The sequence below is a fragment of the Cataglyphis hispanica genome, chromosome 2 (assembly GCF_021464435.1).
Source record: "Cataglyphis hispanica isolate Lineage 1 chromosome 2, ULB_Chis1_1.0, whole genome shotgun sequence".
Lineage (NCBI taxonomy): Eukaryota > Metazoa > Arthropoda > Insecta > Hymenoptera > Formicidae > Cataglyphis > Cataglyphis hispanica.
The window spans coordinates 2,475,881-2,493,903 of record NC_065955.1 but is presented as its reverse complement, the minus strand read 5'-3'; the positions used below and the strand labels follow the sequence as shown (position 1 = coordinate 2,493,903).

The 18,023-nt window shown below is 33.6% G+C and overlaps 1 protein-coding gene and 1 long non-coding RNA gene across 6 annotated transcripts in view; both read left to right on the top strand.

The window, feature by feature from the left end:
• The window catches only part of LOC126856527 (UPF0489 protein C5orf22 homolog), a 569,513-nt gene that overhangs the window by 113,628 nt on the left and 437,862 nt on the right, over window positions 1–18,023 (top strand). The window lies entirely within an intron of this gene.
• Window positions 1–18,023, top strand: part of LOC126856585 (uncharacterized) — a 136,186-nt gene that overhangs the window by 85,527 nt on the left and 32,636 nt on the right. For both annotated transcript variants that reach the window (XR_007688374.1, XR_007688373.1), the window contains exon 2: window positions 16,427–16,507. This is a non-coding gene — a long non-coding RNA (uncharacterized LOC126856585). The remainder of the gene's footprint in view (window positions 1–16,426; window positions 16,508–18,023) is intronic.

The following is an 18,023-nucleotide window of genomic DNA, read 5'->3' as shown; positions in this document are numbered from 1 at the left end:
ATAACATCGTATCACATTCTACGTCATCGATCTAATGGAATGATTATTTCAGATCTCGCAGCAGATTAACGGCCGTTTCATAATTATTGCCGTACATTCGCCTCTCGATTATTGCTGTATATTATTTGCTGCGGTATATTATTCCGCACGTTAGTGCCGTCTATTAGCCATTAACCACCCTGCCATTTGTTAACGTCGCGCGGATAAATTTATCGTATGCGAGGCGCGCGTATACTTTCCGCGATACGTAATGCCTGTTTCTTCTTCTATTCTCCGGCATATAATGAATGGCCCGTTGAATATCGGCGGTCAAGACGGGTTGCTAGTCTTCCGAGCAATGGCGACATTGAGACTTCCTGAAGAACATTGACATTGACTAATTAATATCAGTGAACGTCAATGATTCAAATAATAATGGAAGGGAGAACTGGATTAAACATTATTTAACACATTTTAAAAACATTATTTATCGATTATTATATGTATTATATATCTAAACACTTATATACAATATCATAAAGATTTTTTATTTTTTAAATAGAGATTATTTTTTTTTTGTGAACGAAAAATTGCGAGAGGATCATGCCTTGGCAAGACGAGCAAAAATTTGTTTTAAGGTGAGATCGAATTATTTCGACGTGAGACGGAGAGTTCACGATATTCGGAGTTATATGAAACAGGGGCATCCACGAGGGATGGGGATAATCCTTGCAGGCGGATTATTCGGGATTCTCCTTGGCTTCGGAGTAAAAAAGAAACGGGGCTGACGAAGCTCGCCACTTTCTTGCAGAAACCTTCGCCCTTCTGCCAACTTCTCCTGATATATATTGTTCCCTTATCCCTTTTTCTTCCGCTGTTTTACCCTCCTCGCAATACCCAGTCAACGCACGCTGCTTATACACGAGCGACGGCGAAGCAATTCCTTCACAGTCGAGTATTAAAAGTTTACGTTAACCAGTAGGTACACTGTGAACAAAGCGTTTAGATCATATTGTTTTTTTTTTTTTTTTTTGCATATCGAATGCATGAATTATTATCTCATAAATAATTTTATGAGATAATATATTATTTTATTTTATTAAATAAAAAAAGAAAAGTGTGTGTAAGAGAGTTTGAAAAAAATGAAAGAAAATTCTATAATTGTTAGTTATCAGATGTACATAGTAATTTCTCATGGAAAATTTATATATATGAGATGGGAAAGGTTCTATACAACGCGCGCCAAAAGAATTTGTAGAAGAAGATAAAATTATTTATGAGATGATATTTCATGCATTCGTTGCGCAAGAGAAACAATATGGTCTAAACGCTTCGTTCCGAGCGCACCTACTGGCTAACGTAAACTTTTAATGTGTCGGTTTATAATATGATGCAGCAGCTCCGAAATAATGCTCGACCCCCTGTCTCGCGGCACTCCTTGCCGGTCCCTCTTTTATCAAGAGTATTCCTCATCTATCAACAGCTTTCTCCCTTCTCGCCCTTTCCCGCGACGCACGCTTTTCCGGGTAAGATTTATGAAATGGTACTTTGTACACAGTCTCATTTTAGCATACGCCTCGATTTACTCTCCCAGGCTGGGTTCCCAGCGTCATCTTATTTTGAAAGTTTCGAGGAATAGCTATAGCATTGGCTTTATTCCGAATTTCTAATTTTCTTTCCTATATTTTTCATTTCAGTTCAGATTATGGAGAAGAGAACTGTGTAATTGATTACATCATGTAAGCATTTATACAACATTTTATGCATATGTTATTTTAGTATATCTAGTAGCCCTAACATATTTTGCAATTTATAATAAAATATTTTTTATAATATAACTTTTATAATAATAAAATAAAAATTATAAACATTATCAAAGAGATATTGTATTTAATGTGCAAGTCATAATTTTAGAGTATGTGATATGCGCTCATGTATGAAAAGTGATGTAAGACTTCAGTTTTCAAGACTTGTTGATAGTTGATATACCGAAGTGAAAAACTTATTTATTGCAAGCTGCAGTTTATTGACACGCACGTAGTTTGATAGCACGCATGTCTGAGGAGCTACATGGCGGTTGGTCGAGAAAGAAGGAATCTTTGGCTGAGAGTTTTTCGTGTGTGAGCGTATAGGAACGCCAGGAACGCACAGCTACGTATCAGAGAATTCCACGAGTCAGATTTAAGGCGCGTTACCCGCGCACCCTCATGCCACTCCCACATCCACCCTTCAAGTCCCATCCATCAAGTCTTGATTTCCAAATCTACCATCTTGCGACGACTGGGTGGTTTTCTTGGCTCGTACCGAAATGCTACATTTTTTTGGATTATTTTCGTGAAACAAAATTATATTTTGTGTGAACATTTGCTTGAAGAAAAAAAAAAGTTAATTTTTAAAATTCTTTTCTGCGCTATACTAGAATATGATTTTATGAATAACATGATTTTTTTTTATAATTTTTTTGCAAATATGAATCCCTAAAATATTTAAATAACATTTATTCTATTGATCTAGTTTGAAAATTTATCATGTTTTATTTTTGAGGTGAAACTTTTTTGTTTCTAAAACATAGATTTTTTAAATTCACATTTTCTCAAAATATCTTGATTTTATTTAATAGTAGTGAATTCAATAGTTTCGTCTTATGCGAAATAGGCTGCATTTATCAAGATATCAGTATTCAAATTATCTATTTTTCCACGAGTCTTCAAGGCATGTCTTGGCAAAGTGCCATGGCTTGAACGGACTTTAAGAAAGGATGCGTTTTGAAGCTCGAGTATGAGGTTTGGCATACAGAATAAGACGCTTATTTATCATTGGCCCGCCAGTAGCCACGGGTAATTAAAGCCGCTCCCCGTCTTGTGACCTAGATATATTAATTAAGCATTCGCGGACATCGTTTACCAGTGGGCCATCTCGAAGTGCTGCCTGCTATAATAAAGTCTTTTCACTGCTATTAATCGTTTCGTATATACATACATACGCCATTACAGCGCTGAGAAAAGAAACGCATGTATGGTAAGTACATTATGCGCGAAGTAGGGTGATAAAGCAGCTGCAGCCGCACATTGCCATTTGTTCACGTATTTTTATCTCATTTATTCCAACTTTTCTTTCTTTCGAGAAGGGCAGATAGTGGAATAAGGTGATAATTACATTCACGAACTAATTAAATATCGAAACATACAAGCATGAACAATTCTATTTCAATAAAGTTTACATACGATATAATATGATTGTAAAGTAATGAATTTTTAACTAAATATAGTGAAATATTTTGTTTATAAAATTGATGTCATAATTAAGGTATTATTTCTTGTTACTTTTTATCGAAATATTGGAAAAGAATTTATATCGATGCTGTAGCATTCTGTTGAGTGCATTTAAATTTTGCGAAAGATAAAAAAAGATAATTGTATTATATTCTTGATTATCACTTATATTTAATTATATATAAATTAATAAATTATAAATTTAAATATAAATTTGAAAAATATAATATAAACTTAGGTTTAATATACCTTGACTTTTTCTCTATTAAAGTTTACACGTGCACACATATATAAAATAATACTATATATTATACTATATACTATTGTTCCATTGCCAAATCGAAATTAGAAGATGCAGTGACTCATGTGCGTGACTAAAAATTGACCTTTACGCGAAACCGAAGTGTTTCTGCACATTTTGCAGGTGGGCCGCTTGGGTCTCCGGTGTGGTCGAAGCTCGACACTCAGAATAGATCAAGGTCGGTACGTCGCGACCAAATTGCTGGTCGCAGATGCACGCATAAGCTCCGATATCGTTCGTCTGTATTTATTGCACCGTGGTAGACTTGCCGCCGCCTCTCGGTTTAAATGATAGAAAGACGACGAAACGGGAACATCCGTCATACCAGCAACGATTTATATGAGGAGACCACTCAGCCAGTCATATTACCATTTCTCAAAACGCGATCATGCAAGAGTATTCACCGTGCGCGGGATAATGGATTTTGCTCAAGTAGATACATGACGATGGAAAACTGTATTCTAATTTGAACTTACCCGAATTCTTTGTATACGCAAAACACATATATCTTACTTCATTTATATACTTATATTTTATACTTATTATATACTTCATTTATATACATTAAATACTTTCATTAAATATACATTTCTACAGAAGGCGGATATTTATTCAGAAGGCAAACGTAATATATTTTTAGAAATAAAAATATTTTGTAATATGTCTCGGTGATATTAACTTAATTTATCAGTAGTTTTGTTGAAAAGAGATTGGCTAAGTATAAACAAATTATAGTTTCATAAATGGAATTCTCTTTTTATGTAGATATCTTAATGTAATTTTAATCAACGAGATATCTCTCATTATTTTGTTATATATTATAATTTTTTCTTTAAATAAAAAAATTTAAATACATTAAGTAAATAAAATAAAAGAAGAGAATCTTATGCGCACATTTAAAAATTTATAAAATATTTACAAAAATATTCTTGCGAACACATACATTTATTAATACTTATAAATCTTTATTTAGAAAAAAAAAAATTGGACAATAAAACTTTCCAAATATATATTTACAGAGTTGGCCGCATTTTAGAAATTAAATTTATGGTCGCATTAAAAAAAGTACAATTTATTCGTGAAATTTTCACAGCAAGCGTTGCAAGGGAGGAAAAATTTATTCGAACGATGCATCGAGATACAAAATAAAAATATGGCTATGCCGGTGTAGAAAAGCCGGAAGATAAACCGTGAAAATAATTAGTCGTGCCCATCACCGTGGGCTATATATCGTTTCTTCCATCTCTTAACGAGCGGCCTGAGCGAATGGATCGTTTGGGCCGACTGCGTATTTTTTTTTTTTCTGTTCTCATGCGCGTGGAATCACGCGTGTAGTAGTTTTAAGTCAAATAGGATGGAAGCACTTTTCGCTCCGAATGACCGTATAATTTTTTATGCAAAGTTGAGCCACTGTTCCATTCCGAAAACTGTAATTTGTGATAGCTTATGAAGTAGGCGAGTATACCCGTCTGATTTGATGCAGCCGCGGCTTGATCACGTCTATGCGCAACCGTTGCGCAAGGTGGCTTTAACCGAGGTGATAATTATCACGTCAAAATCTTTTTTATAGGGCATCCCTAATTGTAAACAACGAGCAGCTAACGAATGATTCTCCATCTGCCAGATAGAAGATAATATGGATAGATCCATCATTTTGATGGTTCGCTAGGACCCAGCGTGTGTTTCACCGACTTAAGTGGTTCTGGAAAACATGCATGAACGCGAAACATGATATAATATATTTCCAAAGCGCGGAAAATATTATGAAGAAAATTGTACGATGAAAGTCATATATTCAGAATATTTAAAATTATTTATCTCGCGCATCGTCAAAGTTATATACGATTTTAGAAGTGCGATAATTATTAATTAAGTGTGAATATTGCCATGTGTGTTTCTTTTACTCGGACACCTTTTACTTTACGAAGGAAAAACACATAAGTTTCACGGTGTAAATATATTATTAACAGTAAAGCGTAGCTATCATAATCTTGCACACAGTATCATTAAAGCGCGGCAAGTAAGCCTGCTTAACGTTGCGCCGATTAAATGATAAATTAAGTGGATAATGGGCACATCCACATCGCACACGGCATCGAGTCATAGTTTATCACGCGACTGCAATCTCTCCTGCATAAAGTGCATCTTTGAATATTCGTGCGCGCCCTAGCTTGGAAATACTAATCGTCGTACACTTGAAACTGGTATTCGCGTAAGAACTCTTTGCATTCATTTGTAAGTCGCAGCCTAGCCATCTGTCGCGGTATCTTCCGCAACGTAACGACACTTTACGAGCGGCCAGTTGCCTTTTGCCGCGAGATGCATCGTCGTGATCATAATTTAGCCGCCCACTTGCTTATCTAGTAAGGCTGTTAAATAGGAAAAAAAATATAGATGCAACGTACAGGTGATAATTCTCGTGCAACCGTTCGTGATAATCGCATATATTTTCGCAATATATCGGCAATTATTGTGAATTACGAGCATCTGTCACAAAAGTATATAATATATAAATTATATTTAAATTATATATAAATTATATAATATATAAATATATAATATATAATATTGCGCGAAATGCGCATTCATCTAACTTTTACGTTTTAACGTGAATATAAATTTAAAGATTTTTCTATAATCTTTAGATTATTTTTATTTTAATTAAATCTGAACACATATTGATGCGTTAAGAGTCATAAGACATTTTGCATTTTTTTTTTATTGCAATACATTTTTTCGGTAACGAAAAATATTTTTTTTTTTTTTGATTGAAAATTATTTTTCAAAATATGATTTTGGAATTATAAAAAAAGAGAGCTGTACAATTTTTTATACAATGAAATATTACAATTTTACTGGAGTTGATTACCTTAAATTTTGAAATTGGATTTACTGATATATTGAAATTTCATTATCGGCACTGGATTATCCATATAGGGACAGGTATTAGCCAGGCATTTAATTAGATTTTATTACGGTGAAAATTACATTTTGTCGACGTTCACCGTAATGAAATTTTATTATGGCATATTAGTGTATGCGTGCAGAGTGTTCTGGCAATACCAGGGTGGATCGAAAAGTAACTTGGTTCAAAATAACAGATAATTGTTTTAAATTCAAGTTGTATTTTATTTTCTACATAATTTTCTCGAAGCTCAACGCACTGAATCCAATATTTATCCAATTTTAAACGGCGGTCATTCAAAACCATGTCCAGAACTTTATCAATGTTTTCTTGAATTACTATCGTCTGGACGGTCGTCTTGAACGTGTATCTTCGATGCTTATTCTGTCACATTTGAATTCATTCATTCAAAATCGAACAGTTTCGTAGGAAGGACAAGATTCACCCAATGTAGGAAGCTCTCTTTCATAGATCTCCTTAACGGTTTTTTCTTCTAAAAAAAAAAAAACTGAACCATGGTTCGTATTCCAACTTTATTCATTTTGCACTTTTGCTCGAGACGCTTTGTGTTCAAATAACTCGAATGAATAATATTTTGTAGCAAACTTTACATGCATTTCTAAAAAGGATGGAACTATGAATACGATGACATATATATTTGTTACTCTCTCACATAGCGAATACACGGAGTAAGTTACTTTTCGATTCACTCTCGGACTATATTTTTTTTTTTAGATTTTACGAATTATTAAAATTTTAATTTTTTTAGTAAACATATAATTGAGTTTAGATTGTATACAAGTATAATTGATAAAAGTATAATTTGACTTTTTTTTATTGATACAGAAATATAAATTGACAAAAGAGAAGTTTATGTATATCTACATATTAGATATTACATTATAAACAGAATTAATGGGAAAATTTTTATATGTATATTCTTTATTATAATGACTAATATATTTTTTTTGGCTTATTAACGTGACTATATTTATGTCTATTTATGATTATATTTTGGCGTATATTTATAAACAGAGAGTGCGACTTGACATGACATTTCGCAGTAGCACAAGAGTAGAACAAGGATAGAGAAAAAGAGGGCTGGAAGGAAGGAGGAAGAAATATGATGGACAAGTGATGGAGATCGTATAGGAAACATCCTTTGATAGGAATCGAGTGTTAACGAAGCTGAGTCTCTGCTTCTTCCTGGGACAGGACAATAACCGGTATATATGCGTCTGTCCGTTCGTCTGTCCATCCGTCTGTTCGATCGGTGCGTTGTCCAATAGGACGCGCCTGCTGTCAGTACAGCGAGCAGGTGCGACCATGACTTGCCTTCCTCGTGTACGTATATATATTCTTGTATGTATAATTACGTTTACACGTACATATATATGCGATATGTACATACCTATTACGACCTAGCTTCGTCTAGTACAGCCCTTTACATACGCCTTACATGCACATATGGATGCGTTTATATAGGAATAGGCATCGGAACATTGCATTACATTGATCTCGAATCACACATTTTCATCATATATATTCTGACGTCTGATCGAACTTGCTAGCAAATGAAATTAATATTTAATATTATTATTATTATTATTTATTTATATATTAATATTATTTATTTTATTTATTTTGATATTATTTACTGACATTAAGAAAAATTGACATATGGTTTGACATATAGATCTACACACACGCATATTTTCTGATTATAAATAATCTCACAACAAAATTTTTTAGTTTGTAATTGTCTTCATCTACATGTTTTCTTAAAATTTTGTATTAATCAAAATATTTTAAATTTGATATATTGTTATTTGTAATTTTTTATTTAATATAAATATTTTAAGATAATATCGCCTATCATATATACAATATGCGCTGCATGTAATTAAGATGCATACGAAGACGCGATTTTCGGGAATAAAACGGATGTAAAAACCGATTGTTTTACATTTCTCGTAATAAACATTCTCCTCCCGCACGTTGCGTTCGTTCTTGACCACCCTTTTATTCAAATATCGTGAATAATTCACGATGAATCTTATTACACATACAACAAACAATAATTCCTATCAGAGCTGCGCATTGTGCGTACAGGATACATAATATCCGCTTATCTTCCTTAATTCATTAACCTATCTGTATAATTCTCTCTATTACCGTACTCTGTGTGTGTATGTGTGTGTGTGTGTGTGTGTGTCTCCATTAGTGCGTATATCCACCGCAATCGTTACATCGCATTTACAGGGCGGGAACACACATGGGAGTTAATGTTATGCAACAAGCAGTACATGTCTCTGTCGCACATGTTCATGCGCATAGCGCACTAATTCTCAGACTAATTCTCACACTAATTTACCCATGATCCGGATATGCATTCGCATGCATCAAGCTACACGCGCTTGACGACACATTCACGTGTATCCAGGTGAACTGATACACTATGCTTTGTGTGCGAATACACGCCCGCGTTGATACGCACAGCCTCTCCTATATACAACATATGTGCGCTCTAGGCATAGATCCTACATATAGAGGATTAAGCTCGCATCATTTCTAGACATATCTCTGCGTTCGTATGAAGCGCCTCATTGGTATGTTTAGTCTCGATTATTTTCCTCATTAACGGGAGCATAAAACGAGCATTAATTACATAACGTTTAGTTTAGAGGAAACAGGGCCCGCGATTACGCTTTGATTATCTATTACACGCTTCCATAACGCGAGCGAATTCCGTTTGAAGATATTCCAATACAATTGGTTGAACAAATTGTCCGCTGATGAATTGTTTGTCGCATGATATCACACAATAGTCTCGACAGTTGAATGATTAATATCACTATGAGCTTTGATTACCGCTGTACGTCTGATGAAAATATGTATTTCTAACAATGCGAGTTATAATTTTAGCGTATCAACTTTTAGGCACACAGCTTTCAGACATGGATAAAGAAAGATCAATTATTATGAATTAAAACAAAAAAAAATGCATTTTTTATAAAATTACACATTCTATGTAAATTACGTTACTGCATGTATATATCACACAGTGATAAAAATACAATACAGCAACATTTCTATGACGTTCATTAGCATTTGTGAGAACAGAGTGAACGGAAATTATAAGCTAGACAATTATAACATGATAATATTTTTTTTAATGAGAACCAAAAACATTAAAAATAATGAAAAATATTAAAAGAACGATACGATCTCTCGAGTACAGTGTGTAAATATATTAGAGTAAATTTAGGTAATTAAATAATTGGTTTCTTTATTTTAAAATAATTTTCCTTTGAAATAACATATGTCATTTAGTGTTCTCATCAACCTAAATGAACATATTTTTGTGTTGCATATTTTAGTGTATATATATATGTTTGCTGATGGCTCGATATCACGTATATGTGTATAAATGCGTGTTTGCAATGCTAAATCTGTATGTAGAAACAGAGAGAGAGAGAGAGAGAGATAGAGCTAGATAGATACATTGACCGCGATATTGTTGTCTTCCGATTACATCGGACAATGGATCTATTTCCGGAAGTAGAACGGAAATTGTGCTGCATAGTGTGAGTGGAAGACAATATGCGCACAGATGCGGCCAGCGTACACCGTCGTCTTTGAGAGGTAATTTTGGATGCCGCAGACGTCACTAAGATAGAAACCGGAAATTAGATGATCCAGTGCTGCGCACGGTGCAACGATGTCGTGAACGTTAATTCGTTCGAAATTATATAATTACTTGAACGGAATGCGTGATTTCCATTTGAATGAAGTAAATCGCGATAAATTGTATTATCGCGCATTTTTGTGCGACGTACTTATCATTATATATTGTAGCTGATTAATTTAGCAATTTTTATATATATATATATTCTTTGTTACATCTGGCGAATATTAGACATACATTATATCATACTTGAATTTATTTACACAGTTGAGTTTTTTTGCGATTTGTTAAGGCTTTACCTGACAGATATGCGCAAATTATATTCTAATAAATATTATATTAGCATTATCTTTTTTTAAGCAGATGCAAGATTTGCTGCAACAGATAAATTTGAGATCCTGTTGCAATAGTGTCAAGTCATTATGTGCATTTTTTTGTCGCCATCTCTTGTGTATACAGGCAATAGCGCCGGCATTGGACAGTCTAATGGCAGCGCAAATAGTTTCTATTGAATCAACGGATCTTACACGGCCATTTTGCTTAGAATTTCCTGCGTGCTTTTGTATCTTGCGCTCGAAGGCGCCTCGTAAGCGCAAATTTCCTGGCCGCTATTTGCTATTCCATTAAAGGCGACGAAGGCGTGTCTTCTCCTTTCGCCATGAAACTGTCTACTCGTTCCTTTGCGTGCATCGAGCGACGGAGAAAGATCATAGTTACTAATACGAGATCATACTTACTGTTTTTTTTTTTTTCAAGATATAAAAATAATAATATGAAGTTTCAAAGTTAAAATAAAAATTTTTGATAAAATATAATTTGTATAATATTTTCTTTTATCTCTCTTTGAGAGATTGACGTATCGCTGATGCATCTCAGAGCTAACAAGCAGTATATATTTCGCGAAGAGGAGAATACATGTTTTATTAGAAATGGGAAAATAACATATTGAGGCTAATTGCAAATTTCCTTCTTTATTCTACTTCTTTAATTCTTAATTAATCGCTAAAAATGGGCTTCTGTCACATTGTTAATTTGTAGTATTTGACAAATTTTATCCCAGATGTCACATGATATAATTGACAAATTAATAATGCACATGCTGAGTTTCATCTATTTAGGATACAAACGTATTACGATGTCAAATTCTTATATAACAACTTCGAATAATTCGATGTAGTTTTATGAACAATTCTATTCTACACTATCCTTGTATCATTTATATATATATGTATATATTAACATGTCAAACGAAACACGTGTAATAGATACATTCTATCCCGCCCATGCAATCTATAATTTAATCTTTAACTGTAATTTGCAATAACATGTAACTGCGTAACTATCTTCACGAGCACAACCAAAGTTTGCGCTAGTTCAACCAAGATTGGCGAAATTTCGCCGGTGGGTGTTTGTCACAGCTTCGTTATCACTGCTTGCGGTTTTGAGAGTGCGAGCTGAGGGCGTGCAATTTATGCGAGCGATTTTCTCACAGATCGCAATTTAATCATTATGCGTCTAATAATAATAATCATCTGTTTTCCAGAATTCTTTCTCGTTCGTCCTTTTTCAGGTACATCACATGCAAGCGGGAAATTATCTTGAATACACGATTTACTATTTGAAAACAGCGTTGGGTGCAGCGTCAAAGTGCGGAAAATACGCAGAGCGCTGTTCAACGTGAACGAACGCGGATATTTGGTATATCCAGTAATTGGCATAATCACATATAAACAGGCAATTTATCCTGCTATTACAGATTTAATGCGGTGCAAATACCTAATGAATACTAGGCAACCTCCTTTTAACATCCTGCTGTTTCCGCGGTCGTTTTTATTACGTTATCTCTTTCTCTCTTTGGCATCATCGATCTCTTCTATCTTTGTCTCATCTTTGATAAACGTACGCGTGCTAATCGCATGCGTTTTTCTCTTCTCTGATATCGTTCACACCCTTCAGTGCACGATTAATTCGTAAATTTGTGATATGATTGCACATAAGGAATTATTTCATTTCTAAAGAGCAGTCACACTTTTTATTTTTATTTTTATTTTTTTTTATTGTTGCTTTCAATTATTACTGTTAATGATTCGTTAAAAAAGATACATTACTAATAGTTTTTGGAGCTTTGCGATTGCACAGTTAAAAATTTTTGATGACGTTCAATGAAACGATTGAAGAAGAAGAAGATTCTTTACAAGAATCGAAAAGAATATTTTATATTTTTTAAAATTTTAGAGCTTATAATAGGGTCATTTTATTTTACATTAATTATTATTGATTTTTTCAGCAACCATCAAATTTCCATAATGAATATGTCATTGATTTTGTCGAATCCTGTTGAGCAAATTTTAATAATTTTTACGTTTTTATTCTTGGCATTCTTGTTATTCTTGTATAATTCTTGTACAATTCTTGTACAATCTAATAGTACCATAATATTCTGATGTAGAAGCATAAATCGCGTTATTAAAGCAGTAAAAATAGAGTCTGGTCCCCACGACAAATAAATTGTTGCGCTGCGCAGTAAAACGGTTATTATCGAACGCACTGGTCTAGAGTTGAATTGCTGGTAATTTAAAAAAAAAATGCTTCTGGTCACGAAACTGCTTATCGCGCGTGCATTTCTTCGGTGGAGCACGATTAACCTTGAGAAATACTACTTCAATCTTGGAGAATATCGGCTTTTTATTCGTTGCATGAAAATCCCAGTTAATCTGCGGTCATCGGCGAATGCTTTCGTCGCAGTCTGTACATTAATCCAGCTCCGCGTAATTATTGATTGCTTACTGGCATGCGAGAGTCCAATAAATGTTGCCGTCTCCCGCACACACCTGTGTGCCTCCCCCACCTTTCGCACCGTGCATTCGCTTATACGTATGTTTACCTACGCACACATCGAAATACGTGTTTATAGAAGCAAATTCGCCAACTGTTTATAACGAGAGTTGTCTCCTCAATCGTTACTCGAATCTAGCATCATCAATTTGAGCTGTTGCGAAATTATTGCAGCCAAGATAATATAAAGAGTTAAAAATGAGAGAATTAGAAAGAAATAAAGTCGCGGAGGAAGGGGGGAGAAGAGAGCGCGGGGACAAAAATTGTGCGAAGAGAAAAATTGATCGATAGCTACTAGTTTTTATTACAGGACCGGTCGATATGCCGGCCAATCGCCTCTAGCCGGTTTCGGCATCGTTATCGCGTAGGGGATCTCCTCTCTCGGCGGTTAGGCCAGCTACATTAATGAAATTTACTTCCTAAGAGAAAATTATAGCCGCACCGTCGCCGTCGTCATCGTCTTGCTAAACAAGCGAGAGGGACGGAGAAGGCGGATGGCGCGAAACAGTGCGAGCAATAAAGAGAGCCGGACACGTAGAGAGAGAACGCAATAATTTCCACCCAATTACCGACGATCCTAACGGTTTGTTTGCTCACCCAAGACCCACCCGGCTTACGTTATAATCATCCCGGGATAATTGATATCCAATTTCGTCTCGTACGTCTCGGTGTACTCGGGCATACCCTTTCGGCATATCCTGAGGTCGCCCAACTTCGCGCTCTTGTAGATCGCGATGTAGGCTCAATATCAATCTTGATATTGATTTTTAAGGCAAAATAATCATGTGTATATTTTACAACAATATAAATAAGATTTTTCTTAAAATATAAATACTAATTATTTGTCCCATGTTCCTCGTTTATGTGTACATCCTATGATAATACTAACATGTATAAAATATTATTATGAGCATAAATTAAACTGCTTCTTACTCTATATCTCTGCATTTAGAAACTATGGATTTGTTTTTTTTTTTTTTGTTAGATATATATTTGTCATAGAGTATATAAAAAAACTATAAAATTTGATCGTCTCTGATTATGCACTTTATAACAAGATGAGTTGGATAATAACGTAGGGCGATGAAGTACAAACAGTGGTAATGTGTGCGGAGATGTAAGTATATGTTTATGATATGCACTTCGTATTCACTTTATCTTCGGCGTGGGTTGCTTTGTCGTCGTGCAACTCGGTTAGCGGAACCGGTTATACCCCCCATTGAAGGCATCGAGAGAACTTTATATATGATTAATCTTACTGCGACGGCTGCTGCATCTTGGGTACAGTTGCATATTAATTACCGCGAATATTGAAATTTATTTTAGACGGATTACGGATTGTTATCGAATCTCGCATTTTCAACTTATCACTCTTGTCGTCATAAATTTGGCATTATAATTAGCGTATATATATATATATATATATTTTTTATCCAGCTTTATTCAATGATATGCTTAGATTTCTCCAGAATAAGCTCTCTCGAGCATATTACGGTGTATTAAACATTACTTTTGATACACACTTTGTACCTTCGGATAATAGAAATTCCTTTAATTATAAATGAGTTCGTAGATAAGTTCATGATTTATAATGCAATTTATAAAGTAGAAAAGGGCAAGATGCGAATAATCGGTTTGGTTGATGTTTTTAATGGGAAGCTTACAACAATTATAGCACATACTTTTTTTAATAATTGTAAATTAGATTTTATATTGCAACTTTGCACTTTTTGAGTAATATTTTCTTTTTATTTTTATTTTCTTTCTTTCTCATTCTGATCTTTTTTGTACGATTCTTATAAATTCCATAGAATATATTTATATTTCTTTTAATTTAAAAATTCAAATATAGAAGATTATCCGATGTTAAAAATCTTAAGGTTCAATGTAATTTATGTAGTACAGGAGATAGCAATCGGATTCTTACATCTTGAGAGCAGGATATACGATCATAAACTTAACAGAAAGAACTGGTTAGCTACAGAAGTTGGCGCAAATTGTGCTTCTTGCACATATTATAAATCTTTCAGGATGAGATACATAGTTGAGATTTTCAAGGACTTAATTCATAACGCACGTACTTGTCATAATTATTCAGGCAACATAGTAGTGTAAAATTATGATTGTAGAATATAAATTTAATATTTTATAATTTATATGTTGAATGTAAAGAGTAATATTATTTTTGTAGTAATTATACACGAATTTTTATAATTAAACGCATAACGTTGACATTTATTCGCAAAAGAGATAAAAAAAAAATAGTTAACAGTTTCGTATGCCAGAAACTAAAATATAATATCTGATGAAGAAGCAGCAATCTAGCATTTTGACAACCGGTAATATGATTGCACGTCGCGAGGGGAATAAGAGGGGAGAGAAGAGTGTTCGATATAGTGGTTCCATCTCGTATGTATATGTGTGTTTGTGTGTATATATATATATATATATGTGTGGCTGAATGCTTCGAAGGAGTACGGTGCTCTTCAAATCGGAATGAAACCTCGAGCGTGGATCTATATTGAGGATCTACATCGGGTTGCATAACAATGCCGAGCGATGTTGCCTTCATGCATAAGTATCTATGCAAACCGAATAGCGATCCCGAAGAGGCACGACGCGCGGCGAGATAATATTTTCATATGAATACAAATGGCCCTCTTTCTCTCTTCTTCTGCGCCGCGGCGGTAAATAAGTCTGTCCTTCCACTCGCCTACTTGTACGTATCAGCAGAGTCGCGAATGCTTTTTCCCGTAACGGATGGCTCGACTGTTTCCTTTAAGGAGTTGCCCGTGATAGTCATTTTATCTGCCGCGAAACGTTAAGAGGAAGTTTCTGCGGCAACGCGAATAATGTTCACGTTTTAATACTTAGCGAGCGGCGTTTGATACTTTTGGTTGATAGGTGGTAGTAGACCGACAATATTGAACTGAGTAAGAATTTTTATATGCAAAATATATTGCACAAAATATTATATTGTATAAATTATCTACACGATGATTTTTTCTTGTGAAAAATCGAGATTATATTGAAATAATATGTTTGCAACATAATTATTAAAGCTCCAATAGCTTCATGAAAGCTTTAAAGATTAAAATAGAATAATGGTTTTTTTTTTTAATTAATGATACGAATCTATTTTAACAAGTGCTATCAACTTTAATTACATACACATTTTTAATCCATCTATTTGATTTCTTACATAGATTTAAAGAAAATATTTTAAATACTGTTTAAGTAATCGCACAATTACAGGAAATTAAATTTTTTTTTTTTATATTTGAACATTATTTGAATACAACTTATATAAATTTATACATTAATAAATATATTAGTTTATACATTTTGTATATTAGAAATATTTTAAATTTTATATTTAGAAAAAAAAAAATATTTACAAGTAGAGAAAAAAGAGCAATCGCTTATATTTTCTTTTCATTTTTCAGGTACGTGATGAGACAATGATTTTGTTTGCTGCAAAATAGCCGATCGCAGGAATGGCAGTAAGAAGTCGGAATGACGGTAGAGTAAGTTTTTATTCTTTTTGGTACTTCATTTCTTGCACGTCGGCATACGAAGGTGAAAATTTCATTCGATGCTTTGCGGTCTATGTAGATAACGAAGGTAAGAGGCATCTCTTTCGTCTCTGGTAGACCCTAATGTTGGGTATACGAAGATACAAGTCAGCAATGATAATTTCGAGAAACTTGTAGTATGAGAGAGATGCTGCGGCAGGGGGGGGGGTAAATAAATATTCCCTAGCACGTATAACGAAATGTAAACGAAGACCGAAGCAAAGAGTACGAAGCATATCTGACGAGTAAACTTAAGGCGACTATGTGCAAATGTATGCAAGGTGTTTAGAGGATTTTAATTAAATATATATGTCACGAATATATAAGGCTAAGTGTGTAAATTGAAAACATATATTATTGTATTTTAATATTGTTGAAATATCTTCAAGTATTTTTTTTCTTTCACAACGTCAACAATTTCTGAGTTAATTATTGTAGCTTATATAATATTTTATTTAATTTATTTTTCTTTATTTTTTAAGAACATATCGAACATGTAAAAATAATTATTAAGCGTGACAGATATTGTACGTATAAAATATCTTCAGTATCGAAATTAATTAAAATTTCCTATTTATCGATTGTTTCAGCGTTTGTATATATATGTCTATCTTTTTAAATCAGACGCAAAAATACTGATGCATATAAAAAGCATATTTTATTGCCGTATATAATGCTAGTAGCAACGTAAGACTCATTAACGCGCGCACCGGCTGCGTTCTTCTCTACTTGTTCTTCGACAATGCCGCTATTCTGCTGCCAATTTCTTGCGCGGTTGGGGTAACCAGAAGACATTAGTGCATTGACTAATTACTAGCAGATATTTCCCGCATAGTTAGTCAAACATCTCAATGATTTGCGGAAATCGTAGGTACCATCGCTATTATTTGCGTGAATTCTTTTCGATGAATCGTGATATGATCCGTAGTATTTATGGGTTAGACTTACATATCTATTTATATAAAATTATGCATAAACTTTTTAGAATTGAATTTATAAATTAAAATTGATATTTATAATAGTATTTTATAATTTGCTTTTTCCTAAAATCAGGTTCCTAAGATTTTTAGTCAGCATTATAAAATATTCTACAACTATTTCTTATATCAATAAATGTTTTACCCAATTAATTTACAATATATTTTTTCTTAATCAAATTTTTTGAAAAAACATTTCTCTTTTTATTATTCCGTATGTTTAGCATATTTTAATATCTTCGAATTAATTTTTTAATTTTTGAATTAAATAAAAATAACTTAACAATATGGATTTATTTAGTACATCGGTAAATCGTCCAGTTTTTTAACTTAGTCCTTGATATTAACAGTTAATAAAAAAAAGAGTTATTCTCAGAATGTTTTGCATATTTAGATGTTATTAACATAAGGCGTTCTTTAAATATTTCATTCTATTACGCTCATGAAAAGAGACAAGGCTTATTTTCAGTACACGTTAAACTGAAGTGTGA